This window comes from Dama dama, chromosome 6, assembly GCF_033118175.1.
Source record: "Dama dama isolate Ldn47 chromosome 6, ASM3311817v1, whole genome shotgun sequence".
NCBI classification, from domain to species: Eukaryota; Metazoa; Chordata; class Mammalia; order Artiodactyla; family Cervidae; genus Dama; species Dama dama.
In genome coordinates, this window is record NC_083686.1 from 9,189,700 (window position 1) to 9,217,357 (window position 27,658).

Consider the following 27,658-nt stretch of genomic DNA (forward strand, 5'->3'; position numbering starts at 1 on the left):
CATTTTATGGATCCCTCATTGTGACACTTAGAGGTAGGTTCTACTGCTGCTATTGGCATCATGCTCAAGGCTTACCGCAGACCAGATGCTTTCAAGTGCTTTAAATATATTGTCATTTGATTTTTTCAGACACTCTATGAGGTAGGTACTTTTATTTCTCCATTTTGTAGATAGTGAAACTGAAACTCAGGAGGTTAAACAGAAGTTTATAGGTGATTCCCTGGTGGCTCAGATGGTAAAAATCCACCTGCCAGGGCAGGAGAACTGGGTTCAATCCTTGGGTGGGAAGATCCCTTGGAGAAAGGACTGGCAACCCTCTCCAGTATTCTTGCCTGGAAAATTCCATGGGCAGAGGAGCCTGGTGGGCTACAGTCCATGGGGTCGCAAAGTGTTGGACACGACTGAGCTACTAACACTTTCCATTTTTAAGTTCATACAGCTGCAAAGTGCATTTGTAAACAGGCAGTGGGATTAAGAACCCACACTTCTTACTGGTATGTTTTGCTGCCTCTGACTATCCTGAATTTAATAACAAGAGAATCAAGTCCCGGGGAGCTTTAGTGACTGGTCACAGGTCACACCATGGTAAGTTGAACCTGATTAACTCTAAACCCTGTCTGCTATTTCCATAACTCCACATGTCCTCCAGTTGTGACAAAGTGCTATCATTACCCCCTGAGACAAAATCAACCTCCATGCAATTTTCTCCATGGAACTACTCAATAAGTACCTTGGGGGTTTGGAAGCATCTCTCCCTCATGTTTAAATAGATGCAGTTTCTTTAGATAGACTTTGCCCTCTGTGATTTCCAACTGCTCTACTCTCATTTAGATATTTTGTTGCCTTCCTTCTAAGAAAGGAATGCTAAAGTGACACAGCTAATCCTGAGCTCTAGCTATGAAGAACAGTCCAGGAGAGCCACAGTCAACAGAACTGTGATCACCCCTGTTCATTTATTCAATAAGTCAAGCAGTTGATAAGTGAACAAACGGTGTTCAATGCTCTGTTAAATACCAGTGATTGGTTGCCTGTTATATATCCAATTACTCACGTGTACATATATAACATAGGTACATGTCTATTATTGGACTCTGAAATATTGCTCTTTTAAGCCATTCACTCTATATTTTGTTGATCTTCCCAGGTAACTCAACTGGTAAAGAATCCATCTGCAATGCAGGCGACACCAGTTTGATTCCTGGGTCGGGAAGATTCACTGGGGAAGGGATAGGCTACTGACTCCAGTATTCTTGGGCTTTCCTGGTGACAGCTCGTAAAGAATTGCCTGCAGTGTAGGAGACCTGGGTTCGATTCCTGGGTTGGGAAGATCCCCTGGAGAAGGGAACGGCTACCCACTCCAATATTCTGGCCTGGAGAATTCCATGGGGTCGCAGAGTTAGACATGATTGAGTGACCTTCACTTGTATTTTGATAGCTACCTTTCACTTTCACTTGTATTTTGATAGCTACCTCTTTATATCTAGTTGCTAAGTCCCCTTCCTTCTTTTAAAAAATCATCTTGGTTATCTTGACTATATGTTTCCTTATTAATTTTCAGATTGATTTTTAAGTTTTGTTGAAATTTCTGTTGATATTTTCATGCGACTACATTTATAATAGCTTCATTTAAAAGGGGAACTGACACCTCCATTATATCTAATCTTTTAACCTGTAATCATGTTTTCTTTCTCCATTTAAGTTCTTTTGTTTTTTATTTGCATAAATTTAACCAACATTCTCTATAAAGATCTCAGGTGCATTTTGTTAGATTTATTCCAATACACTTTTACATCTTGATGTTGTGAATATTGTAATATCGTTCTTTACCATATTTCTTAATTTTAGCAATTTCTACATTTTAATTGCACTTTGAAAAGCAGGATTTTCACAGTATGTTCTCTGTAGTCTTGGGAATCTGAGAAGCTGTGACAAGGCTGTGGTCCTTGAGGTGGGGTGGATACGGATGCTGGAGGAACAGGCCTCTGGACCTCTTTCCCTGACACTGCTCCCCTACACCACTTGAACTTTGGATTTTGTGTTTTATCCTATGAAAATTAGGACACCTTTGAAATGTTTTAAGTAGATTGCATTGTCCAGCTGCTCAATGGAAAACACAGTGGCAGAAAAGTAAGGATTGACACAGAGAGACCACTTTGGAGTCCTTTTCAGTAATTCTAAGGGAAAATTATTGTTGGAACCTCATGATTTTATGAGGTGCTAGTGGCTGTGGGAGATGGGATTAATATGGGACATGTTTTGTAAATACAGTTGGTAGGACTTACTGACTGGACTTCCCAGGTGGCTCTAGTAGTAAAGAACCCGCCTGCGAATACAGGAGACATAAGAAATATGAGTTTGATCCCTGGGTCGGGAAGATCCCTTGGAGTAAGAAATGGCAACCAACTGCAGTATTCTTGCCTGGAGAATGCCTTGGATGGAGGGCTACAGCCCACTGGGTCGCAAAGAACTGGACATGGCTGAAGTGACTTAGCATGCACAGTCTGATAGATTAAGTATCGGATGGGAGTGGAAAAGAGGGATCAGAGATGCTGCCTAGGTTTTTGCTTTAAACATCTTGGTGGAGACAGGTGACTTTAGCTAGTTAGGAGATTAGGAGAGAAATAGGGGGGTGTGTGTGTGTGTGTGTGTGTGTGTGTGTGTGTGTATGTGTGTGTGTGTGTGTGTGTGTGTAGCAGAGAAAGAGGGTGAGAACAAAAGCATAAGATACTTAAAAATATACAAAGCTGTCAGAGGTGCAGGGAGAATTCTGGGTAACAGACATATATGTATACTCAGACAAATATTTAAAAATTTCCTTAGTGGAAGGTCTTCATATGGGCTATAGGATGGAGTATGTGAAGAGGAGCAGTTGATCTGTAGTAACAGGAGGAAAGACAGGATATATCAATAAAGGTGAGGTGGGGTTATAGTCTTTTAATGGTGAATTTTGTTGAGTAAATTAATCAGAATACGTATGCAGTGTTTACTAGGTTTATGAACTAAACGGACACAACTGAAGCTACCTAGCATGCACTCATGCACATATATAAGACAGATAACCAGTAAGGAGTTACTGCATAGCACAGGAAACTGCAGTATATTCAGTATATTGTGATAACCTATACTGGAAAATAATCTGAAAAAGGTGTGTGTATGTATTTGTTAGTCACTCAGTCATGTTTGACCCTTTGCAACTCCGTGAACTGTAGCCTGCCAGGCTCCTCTGTCCAGGAAATTGTCCAGGCAAGAATATTGAAGTGGGTTGCCATTTCCTTCTCCAGGGGATCTTCCTAACCCAGGGATCAAACCCAGGTCTCCTTATTATAGGCAGATTCTTTACCATCTGATCCACCAGGGAAACCCCTATATGAATGTGTATGTGTATTCTATATACTATCTCTTCCTTATAACCAAATTTATTTGTATCAGGTTGGACAAAACCCTTCCTGTCACCCTGGTCCTAATGTCTGGGCCCCTTTGGCTCCAGCTGGCTACATTTTCTCAATTTTCTAATTCCAAAATTCCTGAAAGCTTAGGATGATTGGCTTAGCTCATATTTTTCTTTCCTGCCATAGGATGTTAGTCCGCCTTTGATTAAGCAGAACTTGAACAAATGCCCACACAGATCCAATTGTCAGTGACAGCAGAGGCTGTGGGTTAGGGCAATTCACCTTTAACAAGGTTTATAGGCAGGAAATGTGAAGGACAGTCATTTGCAAAACATGTCTAATACAATTATGTTCTTTTAAGATTGTGCAGATTACATAAGAAAAATATTTATAGCACTCAATAAATTTACATCCCTTTCTTCTTCGTTTATTCAGTGAACATTTATGAAACATCCACTTCTTCTAGATATTGGATATGCACAAATAAAAAAAAAAGACACAGTCCTTTAAAGAAGTCACAGTTAGTTAGATAAACATTCTTAAGCTGTCATTCCAGAATATTGAGAGTGTACCCAGAAGATGAGCACATAAGTCCATCTCAAGTTGACACTTGACCTGAAACTTTGTCTCAGGAGTTAACCAGACAAACATGGATGAGCAAGGATGTGTATCAAAACCTGATGGAATTGCATAGCTTCTATATTTCACAATTTCAGGAAATTCCATTAACATTTTATTCTAAGTGTTTCTGGGTTTGTGCAATGTAGCAATAATGTAGGAAAGAGCAAGCAGTTTGATTTGACTGAAGTTTGGCAAAGATAAGGGCTGGGGAAATAAACAAAGGCTAGACATCGAAAGACATTCTAAAACATGTTAAAGGAAAAATTTTTTAAATTAAAAACTATTTGGGAGTTTCAGATATGGGTAAGATGGAATAAGCATGCTATCTCATGGAATGCAGTTATAAAACCTGACAGACTGCATGAAGAATCTTTATTTTGCAGAGTCTAGAAAATAAATAGTCGCAGAATGGTTGAGGAAGAAGACCAGATTCAAAGTATCACCAAACTATCAGTGAGTTTTCCATTTCTTTTCACTCTAGTGTCTCTTAGTCTGGATGAAATACAGCCCAGATCTTGGAAGTACGGACTGGACTGGTGAGGACAGAGAGAACTCTAGAAGAAGCACTCTAATTCTGGCTCAGGTAGTTAAAACTAACTGCTTTTTAAAAATATATATATTTTTTTATTTAAATTGTTTTTAATTGGAGAATAATCACTTAACAAAATTGTGTTAGTTTCTGCCACGTAGCAACATGAATAAGCCATGGGTATATGAAAACTAACTTCTTAATGAGCAGAAAGAATGGAATAAACACTCTGTTAAAAATATCAGTTCTCTAATACTGCAGTGGACAACTAAAATTCTGAAAGTGGAATCTTCCCTTTTGGTCGGAGAAGCTGTGCTTCCAAGAGGGAGAAGAGGCAACCCCCAGCCCTCCACCCCCACTCCACCTTTTCTCTCTCTATCTCTTTCTTTCCTCCACATCTCAGTCCCAGAAATTTGTGCTGCCATAAAGAACTGTACGGGAATGGAGTAAATAAAGCCTAAGCTTTCAGGCTGGAGGACTGAAGGGGGGGGGGGTTCTAGGAAATGGGGCTTTCTAAGATTTCAGAGAGAAGTACTTATAGAAAGAGTGAACGCCTGGGCACACTGGATGCTATGTCTAGATATACCCAAACCAAAATATTTCAAAATTTACATATGATTTAAATAAGATCTAGCATCTCATAATGTTCAAAATATCCAGCATGAAATAAAAAAATTCCTCAATATACGAAGAAGCAAGATCATGAACTCACAGGGGAGCAGATAATCAAAAAATGCTAAAGTAGATGTTCAAAGTATCTGACACCTATTTTGAAAATGTTTCAATAAGGTAAGGTGAATAGTATTGAAGTTTGAAAGACTCAACAAAGAAATAATGAAGAGCTAAACAGAAATTTAAAACAGAAAAACATATTAACCAAAGTAAAATAGCTCAGTTGGTAAAGAATCCACTTGCAATGCAGGAGACCCCGGTTCAATTCCTGGGTCAGGAAGATCCCCTGGAGAAGGGAAAGGTTACCCATTCCAGAATTTTGGTCTGGACAGTTCCATGGACTGTAGAGTCCATGGGATTGCGAAGAGTCAGACACGACTGAGTGACTTTAAGCCTCCCCTCATAGCTCAGTTGGTAAAGAATCTGCCTGCAATGCAGGAGACCCAGATTCAATTCCTGGCTTGGGAAGATCCCCTGGAGAAGGAAATGGCAACCCACTCCAGTATTCTTGACTGGAGAATCCCATGGACAGAAACCCTGGCAGGCTACAGTCCATGGGGTCACAAGAGTCGAACATGACTTAGCGACTAAAGAGAGAGAAGAAGTATAGAATGGACTTAAAAGAAGAATTGAGATGATAGAGGAAAGAGTCAGAAGTTGATCAGTAGAAATTATTTAGTCTTAACAACACAGAGAAGACAGATTTTTTTAAAATGAAGTTTCTCAGGGACCTGTGGCACAATATCAAATTATCTAACATGTATCGAATAAAAGTCTCAAAAGTAGATGTGAGTGTGCAGAAGAAATATTTGAAGAAATAGTGGTAGAAAAATCTCTTGAATTTGCAGAAACCAGAAATGTAGAGATTCAAAAGCTGAACAAATATCAAACAAGAAATAAACTAAAAACAAACAAACCAACCAACCACAAAAGAAAATCCACACTCAAACACATTGCAATCAAACTTCTAGAAAATAAAAACAGAAGAAAAGTCTTGGAGACCAAGAAAAACGATGCATTACTTAGGAAAGTAATTTCAATAGCTATACATTTGTCATCAAAAAGCATGGAGACCAGGAAGAAGTGAGACAACACTTTCAAAAGGCTGAAGGAAAAGAACAATTAACCCAGCCTTCTCTCTTATCAAGTGAAAAATTCCTGCAGAAATGAAGGTAAAATAAAGCCATCTTCAGGTGAAAGAGAACCAAGAGAACTTATTGCCAAATGATCACAACCGCTCTAAAATAATCACTCAAGGAAATTTTTCAGACAAACCATAACAATTATGTTCTGTTTATATAAAAATCAATTCAAATGCAGAGATAACTGTAAGATAAAAGTAGAAAAAGGAGAAAAGATATACCATGCAAGCATTAATCAAAAGTTAGAGTTAATATCTGGCTGTATTAATATCAGAGGAACCAGAGATCAAATTGCCAACATCTGTTAGATCATCAAAAAAGCAAGAGCGTTCCAGAAAAAATCTACTTCTGTGCTATTGACTACACCAAAGCCTTTGACTGTGTGGATCACAACAAACTGTGGAGAATTCTTCAAGAGATAAGAATACCATTTAACAAGTGGTGCTGGGAAAACTGGTCAACCACTTGTAAAAGAATGAAACTAGAACACTTTCTAACACCATACACAAAAATAAACTCAAAATGGATTAAAGATCTAAATGTAAGACCAGAAACTATAAAACTCCTAGAGGAGAACATAGGCAAAACACTCTCCGACATAAATCAAAGCAAGATCCTCTATGACCCACCTCCCAGAATATTGGAAATAAAAGCAAAACTAAACAAATGGGACCTAATGAAACTTAAAAGCTTTTGCACTACAAAGGAAACTATAAGTAAGGTGAAAAGACAGCCCTCAGATTGGGAGAAAATAATAGCAAATGAAGAAACAGACAAAGGATTAATCTCAAAAATATACAAGCAACTCCTGCAGCTCAATTCCAGAAAAATAAATGACCCAATCAAAAAATGGGCCAAAGAACTAAACAGACATTTCTCCAAAGAAGACATACAGATGGCTAACAAACACATGAAAAGATGCTCAACATCACTCATTATTAGAGAAATGCAAATCAAAACCACAATGAGGTACCATTACACGCCAGTCAGGATGGCTGCTATCCAAAAGTCTACAAGCAATAAATGCTGGAGAGGGCGTGGAGAAAAGGGAACCCTCTTACACTGTTGGTGGGAATGCAAACTAGTACAGCCGCTATGGAAAACAGTGTGGAGATTTCTTAAAAAACTGGAAATAGAACTGCCATATGACCCAGCAATCCCACTTCTGGGCATACACACTGAGGAAACCAGATCTGAAAGAGACACGTGCACCCCATTGTTCATCGCAGCACTGTTTATAATAGCCAGGACATGGAAGCAACCTAGATGCCCATCAGCAGACGAATGGATAAGGAAGCTGTGGTACATATACACCATGGAATATTACTCAGCCATTAAAAAGAATTCATTTGAACCAGTCCTAATGAGATGGATGAAGCTGGAGCCCATTATACAGAGTGAAGTAAGCCAGAAAGATAAAGAACATTACAGCATACTGACACATGTATATGGAATTTAGAAAGGTGATAACGATAACCCTATATGCAGAACAGAAAAAGAGACACAGAAGTACAGAACAGACTTTTGAACTTTGTGGGAGAATGTGAGAGTGGGATATTTCAAAAGAACAGCATGTATACTATCTATGGTGAAACAGATCACCAGCCCAGGTGGGATGCACGAGACAAGTGCTCGGGCCTGGTGCACTGGGAAGACCCAGAGGAATCGGGTGGAGAGGGAGGTGGGAGGGGGGATCGGGATTGGGAATACATGTAAATCCATGGCTGATTCATATCAATGTATGACAAAACCCACTGGGAAAAAAAAATAATAATAATAAAAATTAAAAAAGAAAAAAAGAAAAAAAAAAAAGAATACCAGACCATCTAACCCACCTCCTGAGAAATCTGTATGCAGGTCAGGAAGCAACAATTAGAACTGGACATGGAACAACAGACTGGTTCTAAATCGGGAAAGGAATATTTAAAGGCTGTATATTGTCACCCTGCCTATTTAACTTATATGCAGAATACATCATGAGAAACGCTGGATTGGATGAAGCACAAGCTGGAATCAAGATTTCCTGGAGAAATATCAATAACCTCAGATATGCAGATGACACCACCCTTATGGCAGAAAGAGAAGAGGAACTAAAGAGCCCCTTGATGAAAGTGAAAAAGGAGAGTGAAAAAGCTGGCTTAAAACTCAACATTCAGAAAACTAAGATCACAGCATCTGGTCCCATCACTTTATGGCAAGTAGATGGGGAAACAATGGAAACAGTGACAGACTTTATTTTCTTGGTCTCCAAAATCACTGCAGATGGTAACTGCAGTCACGAAATTAAAAGACACTTCCTCCTTGGAAGAAAAGCTATGACAAACCTAGACAGCATATTAAAAAGCAGAGACATTACTTTGCCAACAAAGGTCCATCTAGTCAAAGCTATGGTTTTTCCAGTAGTCATGTATGGATGTGAGAGTTGGACCATAAAGAAAGCTGAGCACCGAAGAATTGATGCTTTTGAACTGTGGTGTTGGAGAAGACTCTTGAGAGTCCCTTGGACTGCAAGGAGATCCAACCAGTCCATCCTAAAGGAAATCAGACCTGAATATTCATTGAAAGGACTGATGCTGAAGCTGAAACTCCAATACTTTGGCCACCTAATGAGAAGAACTAACTCATTTTAAAAGACCCTGATGCTGGGAAAGATTGAAGGCAGGAGAAGGGGACGACAGAGGATTAGGTGGTTGGATGGCATCACTGACTCAATGGACATGAGTTTGAGTAAACTCTGGGAGTTGGTGATGGACAGGGAGGCCTGGTGTGCTGCAGTCCATGGGGTCGCAAAGAGTTGGACACGACTGAGCGACTGAACAGAACTGAACTGAATATCAGACATAATAGACTTCAGAGCAAAGAACATTGCCAGGGATAAAGTGAGACATTACATAATGGAAACAGAGCCAGTTCACCAAGAAGATATATAGATTTTGAATGTGTAAAAAAAAGTCTTCACAGTAGAGCTTCCAATTTTAGGAAACAAAATTTGACAGAACTGAAAGAAGTGTACGAATGCAAAATTATATTTGCATACATAACCTCTCCTTTGCAAAATTCAACCTCTGCATTCGCTAATCAACAGAATCAGAAGACAAAAAGTGAACAAAGATATAGAAAAAATGGACAACCACATCAATAAGCTGTTTTTTTATTTTTATTTTTTTACATTTATAGGACTCTCCAATTAATAAGAGAAAAACACATATTCTTTTCAAGTGGACCTAGAACATTCACCAAGATCATTATGTCTTGGATTAAAAAAGAGAATGAAACTTTAAAATGTTTGCAATTATACAAAATTTGTTCCCTAATAGATTAAACTAGAAAGTAGTATCAAAATTATAGCAGAAAATTTAAACACTTGAAAATTAAACACCGTATATCTACATAATTTATTGTCAGTATATAGGAATGCAAGGGATTTCTGTGTGTTAATTTTATATCCTGCAACTTTACTATATTCATTGATTAGCTCTAGTAATTTTCTGGTAGAATCTTTAGGGTTTTCTATGTAGAGGATCATGTCATCTGCAAACAGTGAGAGTTTTACTTCTTCTTTTCCTATCTGGATTCCTTTTACTTCTTTTTCTGCTCTGATTGCTGTGGCCAGAACTTCCAACACTATGTTGAATAGTAGTGGTGAGAGTGGGCACCCTTGTCTTGTTCCTGATTTCAGGGGAAATGCCTTCAATTTTTCACCATTGAGGGTGATGCTTGCTGTGGGTTTGTCATATATAGCTTTTATTATGTTGAGGTATGTTCCTTCTATTCCTGCTTTTTGGAGAGTTTTAATCATAAATGAGTGTTGAATTTTGTCAAAGGCTTTCTCTGCATCTATTGAGAGAATCATATGGTTTTTATCTTTCAATTTGTTAATATGGTGTATTACATTGATTGATTTGCGGATATTAAAGAGTCCTTGCATTCCTGGGATAAAGCCCACTTGGTCATGGTGTATGATTTTTTTAATATGTTGTTGGATTCTGTTTGCTAGAATTTTGTTAAGGATTTTTGCATCTATGTTCATCAGTGATATTGGCCTGTAGTTTTCTTTTTTTGTGGCATCTTTGTCTGATTTTGGAATTAGGGTGATGGTGGCCTCATAGAATGAGTTTGGAAGCTTACCTTCTTCTGCAATTTTCTGGAAGAGTTTGAGTAAGATAGGTGTTAGCTCTTCTCTAAATTTTTGGTAGAATTCAGCTGTGAAGCCATCTGGTCCTGGGCTTTTGTTTGCTGGAAGATTTTTGATGACAGTTTCGATTTCCTTGCTTGTGATGGGTCTGTTAAGATCTTCTATTTCTTCCTGGTTCAGTTTTGGAAAGTTATACTTTTCTAAGAATTTGTCCATTTCATCCAAGTTGTCCATTTTATTGGCATAGAGCTGCTTAAGGAAACAATACCATTCACCATTGCAACAAAAAGAATAAAATACTTAGGAGTATATCTACCTAAAGAAACAAAGGACCTATACATAGAAAACTATAAAACACTGATGAAAGAAATCAAAGAGGACACAAACAGATGGAGAAACATACCGTGTTCATGGATTGGAAGAATTAATATTGTCAAAATGGCTATTCTACCCAAAGCAGTCTATAGATTCAATGCAATCCCTATCAAGCTACCAACGGTATTTTTCACAGAACTAGACCAAAGAATTTCACAATTTGTATGGAAATACAAAAAACCTCGAATAGCCAAAGTAATCTTGAGAAAGAAGAATGGAACTGGAGGAATCAACCTGCCTGACTTCAGACTCTACTACAAAGCCACAGTCATCAAGACAGTATGGTACTGGCACAAAGACAGAAATATAGATCAGTGGAACAGAATAGAAAGCCCAGAGATAAATCCACGAACCTATGGACACCTTATCTTTGACAAAGGAGGCAAGGATATACAATGGAAAAAAGACAACCTCTTTAACAAGTGGTGCTGGGAAAACTGGTCAACCACTTGTAAAAGAATGAAACTAGAACACTTTCTAACACCATACACAAAAATAAACTCAAAATGGATTAAAGATCTAAATGTAAGACCAGAAACTATAAAACTCCTAGAGGAGAACATAGGCAAAACACTCTCCGACATAAATCAAAGCAAGATCCTCTATGACCCACCTCCCAGAATATTGGAAATAAAAGCAAAACTAAACAAATGGGACCTAATGAAACTTAAAAGCTTTTGCACTACAAAGGAAACTATAAGTAAGGTGAAAAGACAGCCCTCAGATTGGGAGAAAATAATAGCAAATGAAGAAACAGACAAAGGATTAATCTCAAAAATATACAAGCAACTCCTGCAGCTCAATTCCAGAAAAATAAATGACCCAATCAAAAAATGGGCCAAAGAACTAAACAGACATTTCTCCAAAGAAGACATACAGATGGCTAACAAACACATGAAAAGATGCTCAACATCACTCATTATTAGAGAAATGCAAATCAAAACCACAATGAGGTACCATTACACGCCAGTCAGGATGGCTGCTATCCAAAAGTCTACAAGCAATAAATGCTGGAGAGGGTGTGGAGAAAAGGGAACCCTCTTACACTGTTGGTGGGAATGCAAACTAGTACAGCCGCTATGGAAAACAGTGTGGAGATTTCTTAAAAAACTGGAAATAGAACTGCCATATGACCCAGCAATCCCACTTCTGGGCATACACACTGAGGAAACCAGATCTGAAAGAGACACGTGCACCCCATTGTTCATCGCAGCACTGTTTATAATAGCCAGGACATGGAAGCAACCTAGATGCCCATCAGCAGATGAATGGATAAGGAAGCTGTGGTACATATACACCATGGAATATTACTCAGCCATTAAAAAGAATTCATTTGAACCAGTCCTAATGAGATGGATGAAGCTGGAGCCCCTTATACAGAGTGAAGTAAGCCAGAAAGATAAAGAACATTACAGCATACTGACACATGTATATGGAATTTAGAAAGGTGATAACGATAACCCTATATGCAAAACAGAAAAAGAGACACAGAAATACAGAACAGACTTTTGAACTTTGTGGGAGAATGTGAGAGTGGGATATTTCAAAAGAACAGCATGTATACTATCTATGGTGAAACAGATCACCAGCCCAGGTGGGATGCACGAGACAAGTGCTCCGGCCTGGTGCACTGGGAAGACCCAGAGGAATCGGGTGGAGAGGGAGGTGGGAGGGGGGATCGGGATTGGGAATACATGTAAATCCATGGCTGATTCATATCAATGTATGACAAAACCCACTGGAAAAAAAATAATAATAATAATAAAAATTTAAAAAAAAAAATTTATTGTCAAAGAAATCCCACAATAATTAAGGCAGTGCTTTGAACTGAGTAAAAGTGAAAATAAAATATATAAAAAATCATGGGATGTCGTTGAACTAGCTCATAGAAAAAAATTCGTAGCATTAACTATCTAAAAATTAAGAAAGAAGGCAGACCTCAAATCAATAATCTACATTCCCACCTTCAGTTCAGTAACTCAGTCATGTCATTCTCTTTGCGACCCCAGGGACTGCAGCACGCCAGGCCTCCCTGACCGTCACCAACTCCCGGAGTTTACTCAGACTCATGTCCATCGAGTCGGTGATGCCATCCAACCATCTTATCCTCTATCATATCCCCGTCTCCTCCTGCCTTCAATCTTCCCAGCGTCAGGGTCTTTTAAAGTGAGTCAGTTCTTCGCATCAGGTGGCCAAAATATTGGAGCTGCGGCTTCAGCATCAATTCTTCCAATGAATACTCAGGACTGATCTCCTTTAGGATGGACCGATTTGATCTCCTGGCAGTCCAAGGGACTCTCAAGAGTCTTCTCCAACACCACAGTTCAGAAGCATCAATTCTTCAGTGCTCAGCTTTCTTTATAGTCCAACTCTCACATTCATACATGACCACTGGAAAAACCATAGCCTTGACCAGGTGGATCTTTGTCCGCAAAGTGATGACTCTGCTTTTTAATATGCGAGACATATCAGTTTTGTCATAGCTTTTCTTTCAAGGAGCAAGTATCTTTTAATTTCACTGCTGCAGTCACCATTTGCAGTGATTTTGGAGCCCAAGAAAAAAAAGTCTGTCACTATTTTCATTGTTTCCCTATCTATTTGCCATGAAGTGATGAGACTGTATACTGTGATCTTCATTTTTTGAATGTTGAGTTTTAAGCCAGCTTTTTCACTCTCCTCTTTCACTTTCATCAAGAGGCTCTTTAGTTCCTCTTCACTTTCTGCCATAAGGGTGGTGTCATCTTAAGTTCCCACCTTAAGAAACTAGAGAAAAAAAAAATAGGGAACCAAACAAGGAGAAGAAAGTCTATACTAAAGATAAGGGAAGAGATCAATGAAATTTTAAACAGAAAAACTAGAAAAAAAACAGACAAAAAATTGGAGTTTTTTTAAAGTCAATAAAGTTGATATATTTCTCTCAAGATCAAAAGAGGAAAAACATAATTTACTAATCAAGAATGAATTGCAAAGCTCACAAATATTAAAATAATAATAAATGGTTGTATTAACAATTCTATGAACATCAATTCTGAAACCACCAGCACTAAAACTCACCAAAGATTACATATATAGCTCAAATAGTGTCATTATCATTTGTAAATTAAATCTATAGTTTAAAACTTTCCAAAAATAAATCTACAGGTCCAGACAGATACACTCGCAAGTCTTACTAAACACATAAGGAAAAAATAACACCAATTCTAGATAATCTCTTCTAGAAAATAGAGGAGAAAACCCTTCTTGTTTTATGATGCAGGTATTACTCTGAATTTCCTTTGGAAGGACAGATGCTGAAGCTGAAGGTCCAATACTTTGGCCACCTGATTTGATCAGCCATTTCATTGGAAAAGACTCATGCTGGGAAAGATTGAGGGCAGGAGAAGGGGGCAACAGAGGATGAGATGGTTGTATAGCATCATCAACTCAATTTACATGAGTTTGAGCAAACTCTAGGAGATAGTGAAGAACAGGGAAGCCGGGCATGATGCAGTCCAGAGGGTCACAAAGAGTCAGACACAACTGAGTGACTAAACAACAATTACTCTGATACCCAAACCAGACAAAGACAATACAGAAAAGTACAATACAAATCCTTTATCTCCATGAACACGAAAATCTACGAAATATTAACAAGTCAAATCTCAAAATATATACAAATAATGCACGATGATCAAATTGAATTTTCAAGGGATTGGGCACCTGATTCAATATTTGGGAATCAATCAGTGTTATCTACCAGACTAAAATCTAAAGAAGAAGAAGAAGAAAAATTCGTATATCAATGAAAAAAGACAAAGTATAGCATCATCTACAATAGAAATTCTCAGCCAACTAAGAATAGAAATGAGTTTCCTTAAGCTTATAAAGAACATATACAGAAAATGGAGAGGTAGCGCATATTTGATTTTTCTAAAATTGGTATAGAAAGGCAAATAAACTAGAATTGTTAAAAAGGTAGAATAAATTTGGAGTAGTCATACTATCTGATTTTAAGACTCACTGTAAAGCTACACTGATCATAGCCTTGTGATGTTGAAGGGGACTGATACATAAACCAAAGGGACAGAAGAGAATCTACAAATAGACCCACACACTGGGGCTTCCCTGGTGGCTCAGAGATAAAGAATCCAGCTTCAGTGCAGGAGACACAGGAGACATGAGTTTGGTCTCCGGATTGCAAAGATCCCCTGGAAGGGGAAATGGCAACCCACTGCAGTATTCTTGCCTGGGTAATTCCATGGACAGAGGAGCCAGGTGGACTATAGTCCATGGGGTTCCAAAGAGTCAGACACAACTAAGCGACTGAACACACACGCAGAGTCAATTATGTTTGACGAAGATGCAAAGGCAATTAGAAAGGAGAGTCTTCTTAATAAATTATTTTGGAAAAAAATTGACCATCCACATGTGAAATAATAAACTTCAACTTAAATCTCATATTTTATATAAAAATTAACTCAAAATAGGTCACAGATCTAAATATAAAGCATCAAACAGTAAAAACGTTTGAAAATATGTGTCCTAGGGTTGACAAGGAGTTATTAGATATTACTCCCAAGGCACAATCCATAAAATTTTTAAAAAAGATAAATTTTGCCAAAAATGTTTTAAAATTACTTTTTGGAAGGTATCAATAAGAGAATGAAAATACATCTCACAGATTAGGAGAAGGTATTTAAAAATCACATGTCTGGCAAGTGGCTTGTATAAAATATACATAAGAAGTTTACAAAACTCAGCAATGAAGAAATAAAAAAAAAAAAAAAAAAAACCTTTAAAAAATGGGTGATATATTTGCATAGACATTTAGCCAAAGAGGCTATACAGAAGACAAGCACATTATGAGATGCCCCATATCATAAGTCAAGAGGGAAAGGTGAATTAACAACATCATGTTAATTACCATGATGGGACTTCCCTGGTGGCCCCATGGTTAAGACTCTGCCTTCCAATGCAAGGGATGTGGATTCAATCCTTGGTCAGGGAACCAAGATCTCAAATGCCACAGGGTATGGCCAAAAATTTAAATAAAATAAAATAAAGAGACATCATGAGAAAACAGTCCATAACTATTAGAATGCTGGAAGTGCTGATAATACCAAGCTATGGTGAAGACACGGAGCAACTGGAATCCTCATATCTTGTTAGTGAGCGTGCAGTAAGTTTCAGCTACTCTGGAAAACATTTCGGAAATTTTTTACAAAGTTAAACACACACTTATCATATGACACAGCAATTCTATTCCTAGGTATTTATCCTAGTATCATAAAACCTTATGTTCACACACACACAAAACCTGCATATGAGTGTCTATAGCTCTGTTTATAATTGACTCAAACTGAAAACAAGCCAAATATGTTTCACCAGGTGAATGGAGAAGCAAACTGTGATACATCCATAAAATGGAATCGTTTTCAGCAATAAAAAGAGAACAGTAGAAGACACAAAACAATTTGAATGAATCTCAGAAGCATTGCACTGAAAGAATTCTGTCTCAAAGTTTATGTGCTCTAGGATTGCATTTATATGACAGTCACAAAAGAAACAAATTATAGTGATGGAGATCAAACCGATGTTTGCCAGAGGTTAGGGAAGAGGAGAAAAAATGAGAGTCGTTCAGTCCTGCCCAACTCCTTGCGGCCCCATGGACACCTATAGAGTCCATGGAATTCTCCAGGCCAGAATACAGGAGTGGGTAGTCTATCCCTTCTCCAGCGGATCTTCTCAACCCAGGAATTGAGCCAGAATCTCCTGCATTGCAGGCAGATTCTTCACCAACTGAACTATCAGGGAAGCTCAGGGAAGAGGAGATGGTGTATCTATAAAGAAATATCATTTTTTGGAGGGAAGGGTGATGGAATTCTTCCATCCTGAATGCAGTGGTGGCTATAAGAATCTATACATGTGTTACAACTCACAAAATTTGTATACCAATAAAAAACATGTTTTGATTTTGCAAAAGTAATTTAAATATTTTCATTATTGCCTCATACAATATGGAGGTAGAGCAGGGGAAAATCACCCAGCTATTCCTATTATACAGAGATTGTTCAAATAAACAAGTGTAGGATATTAAAGACTATCAATTAATTGGTGGTATTAGGCTTGCCATTTTATTTTTATAAATATACATATTTTTTTTTTCTGAATGTGTCTGAGTCCAAGAGTGAGCAAAAAATAATTTTCTGCTTTGGACTAATCTGCAGAGGTTTTTGAAAGTCTGTATTAATAACCTGCTGAATTCATGATATCCTGCCTTAAGGCACCAATTGTCAACCTTCATTTTTCTAAAATAAATTAATTGAAAACACATTAAAAAAAAAAAAAAAGAATGTAGAAGATGGATTGGGGGGTAGAGGGGTGGAGGGGCAAGATGAGGGCATATTTCAAGCCTCCCAAACTTCTAGAATCGCATTGACTGACTTCAAATCTTCCAGCAAGGTGTTTGAAAATCTATAGGGATTCTTCACAGGACATGCTTTCCTTCTGTGAAGAGAGGTGTCCAGTCCTTGGGAGGAAATGCCTTGGCTGTAAACTCCATTAGGAAGCCCTTCTCTTTGAATGTGGTTTCCATCTTTGCACAGGGGCTCTCCCCCTCCCTCAGCCCCAGTGTTCTGAAGGATGGTGAGCTAAACCAGCCCAAAGTTCTGTGAGCGTGGAGGATGAGGACTTGGCCGGCCCAGAGCAATAAATGATACAGACTCCAGGTGTTTTGTAAAGCGGTGACACGTCAGCTCATGAAATGATACAATGCAGTGGGCTTAGGAGTCTGCCCATGTACACGGTGACATGCTTGTGTTTTATGGACTGAAAAACTGCGTTACAAACTGGCCGGGGTATGGGGGGAAGGACTGAGGAAGCATTAGGCATTTGGTTGGATCAACTCCACAGTCTTAAGAGAGACCGAGAAGACAATGATAGCTTTTGTGGAGTTTTCTTCAAACGATATGAATTATGAGACGTGTCATGAATCTGTTTTCTCTGCAACTGATTTGTTTGTGACATAATTAGGATCGTGTTTCTTCACTCATCTAACGGAGACAGGCATTGGGAACAGAAGGAAATCAGACCCAGAAATAGCTCTGCTTACCAGACTGGAATCTTGACATATCTCTGGGGTCAATGGGACAAATTATTTCATCTAAGCAAAAAGTGAAACGAAGCCGCTTTCCCCAGAGAGAAGAGGTAGCTTGTTCTACCTTAACTGATACTTGCCACGTCTTTCATGGATCATCAGTAGACATGATGGTTATCATAAATTTGCATTCTGCTATCTACTACCTGTGTGATTTGAGGCAGGTAACTCAACCTCTCTGTGCCTTAGCTTCATCGTCTAAAGAATGGGGATAATGATTGTTGCTACGTCACAAGAATGAAGAACAAAGATTAAAGAATCTGGAATCCCCGCACGTGGTAAACATTCAACGGATGTTAATGTTCATTAGCACACTCCAGCTCAATGATCTTGCACTAAAAAGCAAATTCTTTTGAGTTACTCTCCTGTTTAATTCCGGATTTGCCCAGTTGAAGTAAATAAGGAAACTGGTTTTCTTACATCCTTATTCCATGACCTAAGAAAACACCATTCATCACTGGGTCTCATCTTTAAGTGCAGAAAGGGAAAGGTCAGAGACTTGACCTAGATGGACACCAAGGTCCCTTCACGCTCAGGTATTTTACACTCTAGGAAGGGAAAAAATGGCACAAGCCAGGACTTCATAACGACTATCCATTGCCCGAAGAAGCTGGCCCTCACTGGACTGTGAGTGTTTAGTAAAAGACCAATATTTCCCTCTAGTGGTGAGTGGACAGCAGCGACTTGCCTTTCGAGAGATTCTGTTCAAAGTGCTTTCAATGTGGGAAGCACAATTGAACAACTGAATTAGATGATTCTAGGTAGTATGTCGAGAAACATTTCATAATTTTAGTATTGAGGATTTCAATTTAATAAGTATTGGAAGAAACTAGATGAAATGGTGCATCAGACTCAGTGATTAGAAGGATATCTTTGTTTGTTCTTGCAAAGAAAGGCGATTGACAAAATGTAACTAACATATGGGGGCTTCTCAGATGGCTCAGTGGTAAAGAATTCACCTGCTAAGCGCCAAAAAATTGATGCTTTTGAACTGTGGTGTTGGAGAAGACTCTTGAGAGTCCCTTGGACTGCAAAGAGATCCAACCAGTCCATCCTAAAGGAGATCAGTTCTGAGTGTTCATTGGAAGGACTGATGCTGAAGCTGAAACTCCAATACTTTGGCCACCTGATGTGAAGCACTGACTCATTTGTAAAGACCCTGATTCTGGGAAAGATTGAAGGTGGGAGAAGAAGGCGACAACAGAGGCTGAGATGGTTGGATGGCATCACTGACTCGATGGACATGAATTTGGGTAAACTCCAGGAGTTGGTGATGGACAGGGAGGCCTGGCGTGCTGCAGTCCATGGGGTCGCAAAGAGTTGGATACAACTGAGCAACTGAACTGAACTGAAAGAAAGAGATGCGGGTTCAGTCCCTGAGTTGGGAAGATTTCCTGGAGAAGTAATGGCAATCCACTCCATTTTTCTTCCCTGGAGAATTCCATAGACAGAGGAACCTGGTGGGCTACTGTCCATGGGCTCACAGAGTCAGACACAAGTGACTGAGCACACATTCATGCGACAACTAATATATAACAGTTAATAGGGATGGCAAAAGTCTTGAAGAGAAAGCTTAGAAAATGAGTTTTAATATAATTTTTATTTTTATGAAAAGTATATATGCATGTATTTGAAAAGGATCAAATAGTTATATGACTTATTAATAGAGGTCCCATCCCACCCTAGACATTGTCTTCTTCCTAAAGGCAATGGCTTGTAACTTTTTTTAGCTAACTATTTGCATCCATATTTTCCAACTGGGTTCCCCCGATGGCTCAGAGGTAAAAAATCCACCTGCAATGAGGGAGAGTTGCAGGAGAATTGATTTGATTCCTGGGTTGGGAAGATTCCCGGGAGAAGGAAATAGCAACTCACTCCAGTATCCTTTCCTAGATATCCCCATGGACATAGGAGCCTGGCACGCTGTAGTCCATGGGGTCACAAAGAGTCAGACCTAACTAAGCGACTAAACAACAACAACAATTTTCAAGTGGCATGATTATACATTTAGATTTTTCTGTTTTAGACATTATACACTGACTTCCCAATACAAGGAAATTTGCTTCTTTTATCCACCACCTCATCACTACCCCTCTCTTTTTTTCCTCTTACTCTTTCACATATTTCCTATTGCTATTTCCCCACATATTTACCAAGCAGTTTTGTTTAGTTCATTACCCAGGATTAGATTATTATTTTTATGTATGTACTTTTCTTAGTTGACCCATACAGTACAATGTGATCATCTTCACTTTCCTGCAAAATATTTACCCATGAAGTTGGTTTTGTACTTTTTGTTTTTTTAGGGTTTTTTTTTTTTTTTTTTTTGCTAATTTTCTTTGTGGATATGTGTGCATGTGTGTGTGCTCAGTTGCTCAGTCAGCCTCCCAGACGCCTCTGTCCATGGAATTTTCCAGGCAAGAATTCTGGAGTGGGTTGCTATGCCCTCTTCCAAGGGATCTTCTTGACTCAGGAATCAAACCCATGTCTCTTTTCTGTCTCCTGCATTGGCAGGAGGATTATAAATTCAACTCTGGACTCCTACCGGTTGTGTAAAATCCCCTTTGAACACACACAAATAACTCAGAAATTTTAAAAATGCCATCTTCTTACCTGGGAATACTTCTTGCCAGCCCCTCCCTGGCCTGAGCTCTAGCTGGGGTTTGCTGAGCAGACAACCCCATCATCGCCTTTCACTCTGGGGACTGATTTCTACTCTCTCTTGTGTTGTGGCCACTTATTTGGATCTTTGGTCTCATTGTATCCTCTCTGATGGTTTATATCCTTTTTCGGATAGAGCAAATCAAATCTACCATGTGATTTCTGGGAAAGAATACACAATTGGAAATTTTATGATCTTGCCTGGCTTTTTTGTATCTCCATATGAAATCTGTAGATTGTGCTTAAGAGTCAGGGGACAAACCATTTTCCCTTAGAATCTTTAACGTGTTTCTCCATCTTCTTCTGCCTCCCAGTGTTGTGTTGAGAAGTATGACATTATGGATTCTTCATCCTGTATCTAAAGTATGTCCCCCACTTCTATAATACCTGGCCCCTTGTCTGGAAGCGTGTGAATTTTTCTTTCTTCCTCTAATGTTCTGAACTTCCCAGTGATGTGTCTTGGTATAGGTTTATTCCTACGCAGTACACTAAACCCTTTGAACAGAAACTCATGTGCTTCAGATTTGCAAAGTTGTTTAATTATCTCTTTTATTCATCCTTTAGCTTCAAATTTTCTACTCTCTTTGATTGGAATTCCTAGTATTTGTATATTGAGTCTCTTTGATTTGGTACTTTTTTGTTTCATCCATTTTCTATTTTGTTTCTTCTGTTCTGCTTTTTATGAGACTTATTAAATTTTATTTTCTGTTGTTACTATTCATTTCTTCTCTCGTATTTTCTCCTTATTCATATTTATCATAATTGTAAGAACTTTGTTTTTTTTTTTTTTTTGCTCTTTGGAAGTTCCTGTTTCATAGCTTCCTGTTCTAGTTTTGTAGACTCCATATATTCTTTCCTGACTTGGAAGATACCAATGATAGAGTTTTAAGTTCTTTGTGTGTGGTTTCTCTTTCTTCTAATTTGTTTTTCATCTTTCTTTAGTCTCTGACTTTTACATGATTTTTTCGAAGTCAGTTGATCTGGCTGATTTCCAGTTTACAGGATAGGCACTAATATCCGATTAGCATTTCATGTATGTCAGTGGGTTTTTTCATCTTAGGAAGATCAGCTGGCTATTTTCACTGTCCAAACCCTGAAGCCAATACTCTTATACTAGGTCATTACTGTTGAACTTGTCCAATTGTCCAGAGAGAACTCTTTCATTCTCCAGAACCTAAGTCCAACTGCCAGCATGCAAAACTCAGAGCAGGGAGAAGGTAGGGAAGCCTCCATGTCTCAACACTAGGTATGTAACATTTTACTTGATTTCCCTATTTTCACTATGGTACCCCCATCTTTGTGCCTAGTGATACCTGGTGTTTGTCTTCCCAGAGACTCTTTATCTTCTTCAGGGAGTAAGTTCCCCTTTTCTGTTGGGATGCATGGAATTCTGTTTGAACAGAGGAAAGAGATCTAGTATTTGGATGGCTTTTCAGCAGGTTTTAATTGTTCCTTTTGCATTTTGCCTAACCTTCTCTCCCATTCTCAAGGTATATGATGCTGCCAGTTTCTAGGGCTTTGGGGAGTTCTGTAATGTAAATTAAGTTGCTTCTTGGCTTCCTTCACTGCCAACTATTAAGAGTCTATTTTTGTGGATCTGCTTAGTTAGTTACTACAACTCAGGCATCTGCTTTCCAGCTTCCAGTATTCTCTCCTCACAGTCCTTATGAATTTATGCCTTTAAAAATAATTTACTTAGGCTTTTAGTGCCTTTTTTGTTTTGAGGAGGAGTGATTGAGGAGAAGGGAATGAAAGTGAAAGCGTAGGTACAGTGTGTGTTTGTGGGCATACTTGTGTGTTCTATCTGGGAGTCTCATAATTTTTTCTAGAATTCCTTTTTTTATTCCCTAGCAAAGCATATTTAGCAGGAATTTTTCTAAAATGTGACATAAAAATGAAATATTTGAAAAACAGCATTTGCATGAAATATCTCTGAGTGTTCTATGAAAAACACCTAAATGTTGGCAGATTAAGGGCAGGAGGATAAGGAGGTGACAGAGGATGAGATGGTTCGATGGCATCACTGGCTCAATGGACATGAGTTTGAGCAAACTCTGGGAGATAGTAATGGACAGGGAGGCCTGGCATGCTGCAGTTCATGGGGTCACAAAGAGTCAGACACAACTTAGCAACTGAATAACGAACAAGCATGATCTTCATAGCCTCTGTGGAGTCATAGGAGGAGAAAAAGATTTCCTTAGAGTCCCCACTATTTGTCAAGAACTATGCTCTATTCCTTATGATATGTTACACATTTCCTTTAATTCAGCAACAATTCCATATTATTACCCTTGCTTCATAAGGAAGGAAATGGAGGGAAGCTCATAAGCTAAAAGCAAACAAAAATCATATAGCTATTGAATAAAAAATAGGAGACTCAGCTAAGCTTTTCTTGAAAGCAAAGCTCATAATCTCTTCCTCTCCAGCAAACTGAAATTCATTATGTGGCTGAAGCATGGCAAAGTGACTGAATAGTGCCCTGCTATTTACAATGACTGAAATTCTTCCTTGTCACAGGCATGCTTGACTTAAAAGAAGGAAAAGGATAGCTGGGAGTGTGGTCTCTGATTGGGAACCACGCTTACTCATTCTGTGACCTTGGGCACATTACTTCACGTTCAGGGCCTCAATTTCTACATGAGTAAAACAAGGTCATCAGAATAAATGGGCTGTTACATTCTGATGATCTCTCTTGCAGATGGTGAGCTGGAGGTGCTGAGAGCTTCAAGTCAGAGGGGAAGTCAAATACTCGGCCACCCTCTAACTCTCTGTTTATACTTTTTGCGAGAAACTTCCCAACTGATAGTCCGACCGCCTTCCAAACGCCAGTGGGCATGAAATATGGTTTTCCCCTAAGTCCCTCTTCAGAACTGGATCTCTCTCCCCTTCAGGGACTGCAGGGTCTCATCTAAGCTCAAGGTAAATAAATACTCCAAAATGTGGTATAGAAATGGAAGTCAAAGGAGAGACTGGAGAAGGGAGGTAGCAAAACTTGGACCTTTTACCACATGGCCTCAGCACTTTTGATTATTTTATGAATGCATGAGGTGACACGTTGGTTTCTTCAAAGCCATGCTTGTACATGCCTTTCAGGATTATAATCCATGTGAATTTAGATAATGAGGTAATTGGATATAATGACTGAAGCAGCGATTCAGGAAGTAGACCTCAAATTATTTATAATAATAATTATTACTAATGCTTGTATGATATTACTAAAGCAATATTAAAATGTTAATAACTTCCATTTGGGAGATAGAAGCCACTATGCTTATAATTTTTCCCGAGCCACTTGTGTGCCAGATGAGGAATCTAAGATTCAGAGAGACAATGTAACTTGAGTGAAAATTTGACCCAAGTTATGTTAATTCTTGGGCTTCCCTGGTGGCTCAGATGGTAAAGAATTCACCTGCAGTGTGGAAGACCTGGGTTCAATCCCTGAGTTGGAAAGATCCCCTGGAGGAGGGCGTGGCAACCCACTCCAGTATTCTTGCCTGGAGAGTCCCATGGATTTTAGAGTCTGGTGGGCTACAGTCTACGGGGTCACAAAGAGTCACACACGGCTGAGCAACTAAGTACAGAATATGTTAATTCTTAATTCAATGCTTTCGTCTAATGCTTCACTGCTCTGTTGTTGGTTGTATTCATCCATCTCCCTCTAAAAAATGCCCTAGTGCTGACTTATAACTGTGATTGATGTCTATATGATTGGATATTTTTAGTTTTGCTAGTTTCTTTGATTAATAATGGTATTCTAGGCAAAGTATTTAGGTTATTAATGGAGAAAATAGATCAAAGAGGCAGGATGCTATAATCCTCATTTCAACATCAGAAGTCATCTAACCACAATTGTGATGATATTAGTAAAATGAAATAAGAGTATTTTGTGTCATGGCATAAATATATATTCTTTTTTAAAAGCTTGTTTTCATTTAATAATTCTATTATCTATGTTTATTCTGGGAATATTACATATCAGATATTGACTATGTGTTTTGGAAGAATTATCTCATTAAATTGTCATAACATTAAGAGAAGTAGGTGTAACTCTTATTCTCATTCCCTGGAGTTCAGGAAGGTGGCTGAGTTTCTCTAGATATACACATGGTGTTTGACAGAGTTCGAATATAAACTCAGGCATATCTGTTCTGGAAGTCAGGGTCTTTACTTCTGAGCTACACTTCCAAAATGTTCCCCTAAACTGCTAAATTTTACATGAAGCACCCTTAAGAAAGATTTCATACATATTTAAGGTGTGTCAAATGATTTAAGTTTTGCCAACTTTATCACCACTATTTAATTCAAACCAAGTATTCCATTTATTTTGGTGGCTATTTCAGCATCCTGATCTCTACTTTTAATCTTATGTGCCAATATGGGGTCTGTTGACTCCAAAGTTGTCTGTGATTTCTTAGTTTAGTCTTTACTTTAGGGAACATTATTATTATTATTTTAGCCCAAAACCAACTTATTTAAAACTTTGGTGCTCTGTAATATTTTATTGACACCTCATTCTCATCATATTAGTTTACATCTTAAAACCTGAATTCTCTTATCCTTCAATTTCTTTATCAGAGAGAAAAGATCTAAACTCCATCATTTGAGAATTATATAAATAAGTAATTTATTCAACTTCTTTGTATTTCAGTATCATTCATTGAAAAATAGATAAAAATAAGATCAAATAAAGTAATTGATTCATTCTTCTTCAGTTATTGATCATTAGTATAGAAAATTATAATTATATGTTCACTGAGTTAATAAATTAATTTCTTAGTGTCAAAGAGATGAGGATTCAAATACTGACTTTGTCCCTTATTAAATAATTTCAGGAACATTTTTCTCCTCATAATTTATGGGAAGCAGCACTACTGTCCCTTCTACTCCAGGCGGTTGGGTGAAATGGTGGCGCAAGTGGGGAAGAATAAACCACAATATCTGTCATTTTTCATTCATTCATCCAAACCTGTTTATCCCCAAGACCAAGACTGCTTCTTTCTAGTATAAGACCTTGTTACAGACTAAGCAGACTGGTAATACAATTGGTTTTACAAGCTAAGCAATTCCAACTGTATTGCAATCATTCCCCTGAAATGCTTTCTTTCCCGTTCAACACTGCTTGTTTACGTGGTGTCGGATCAGATGGAAGAAAGAAGAACGAGGTGATTCATGATCTTCTTCCAAGGAGGCAGCTGCAACATAAACGATGTCTCAGGAAACAGAATAATCTGTTTGTGTGGCCACAACTCTGTGAACTCTGACCTGTCTTAATCTTCAGGGGTGGATATGTGTGGCACTTTTGTCCCCAGGTGGAACTGAATGTTGAAAAAAAAAAATTCTGTATTTGTATATTTTTCTTATATCATTGCAGATAACTTGAAAACCTTGGTATATGTTTCAAATTTTTCTTTATTGAACTCAAGAGTTCATATCTCCTGCTTTGCAAAAGTAACAAGGATTGTCATGAAATCCCATCTCTCTTGAGGATTTGGGATGCTCTCGGGTATCTGCCACAGTAAGAAAACAAGCTGAAGGAATGTGGAAACACAAAGCCATCTGGCTGCCGGTCCACTTTCACACCGGCTCTAGGGGTCACTGAGAGCCCTCCAAGGGCTGTTGAGACCCAGCTCCAACAGGAAACATTTGATCTCATCCCAGCAGTGCCCGGACATGTGTACTCAGATCAGTGGATTGTCTCGAAAACTGGGCAAAGCCTTAGAGAAGATTTGAATCAGGAAACCTGAAAGGATGTGCTTGGAAACTGATTTCAGTCCCCTTGTTGTTTAGTCACTAAGTCATGTCCAACTCTTTGTAACCCCATGGACTACATACAGTGCACCAGGCTCCTCAGTTCTCTACTATCTCCCAGAGTTTGCTCAAACTCATGTCTATTGAATTGGTGATGCTATCCAACCATCTCATCCTCTGCTGCACCCTTCTCTTTCTGCCTTCAATTTTTCCTAGTACCGGGGTCTTTTCCAATGAGTTGACTCTTTGCATCAGGTGGTCAAAGTGTTGGAGCTTCAGATTCAGCATCAGTCCTTCCAATGAATATTCAAGGTTGACTCCCTTTAGGACTGACTGGTTTGGTCTCCTTGCAGTCCAAGGGACTCTCAAGAATATTTTAAAGTTCCACAATTTGAAAGCATCAGTTTTCTAGTGCTCAGCTTTCTTTATGGTCCAACTCTTAACATCTGTACATAACTACTGGAAAAACAGTAGTTTTGATTATTACAGACCTTTGTCAGCAAAGTGATGTCTCTGTTCTTTAGTACACTGATCACTGATTCAAGGGATGTGAACTTGGGCAAACTCTGAGGGCTGGTGAGGGACAGGGAAGCCTGGCGTGCCGCAGTCCATGGGGTCATAAAGAGTTGGGCACTATTTGATTACTGAACAGGAACAGGTTCCTCACAAATTTCCTTTCAAGGAGTAAGCATCTTTTAATTTCATGGCTAATCCCAAGTCCAAAGCACTCTGAATAATTTCACACTTTATTATATTTTTGAATTGAAGTATTTCAATTTTTTAATTGAAGTATAGTTGATTTATAATGTTATGTTACTCTTAGGTGCAGTTTCAGGTATGTGTATATATGTATATTCTCTGTGTGTGTGTGTGTGTGTGTATATATATATATATATATATATATATATATATAAAATTCTATATTCTCTACTATAGCAGGCATTGGCAATATGGGATGATATGTTAAGAAAGATTCCAGCAGAGACAGGTTAAGACAGATTTGTTCCGAGAAGAGAAGATGCGTACCTGTTTAGTTCAGAAAGATCCAAAGTGACTAGACCTGTCATTTATTCAAGAATTAATGAACACATAATTATGTTTTATACTCTGTGTACTACCAGGTTCCCTGGTGGCTCAGTGGTAAAGAATCTGCTTGGAATATAGGAGACATTGTTTCAATCCCTGAATTGGGATGATCATAGACCTAGAACCCCACAAGGAACAAAGATGGCCTTATTTTCCCTGTTTTCT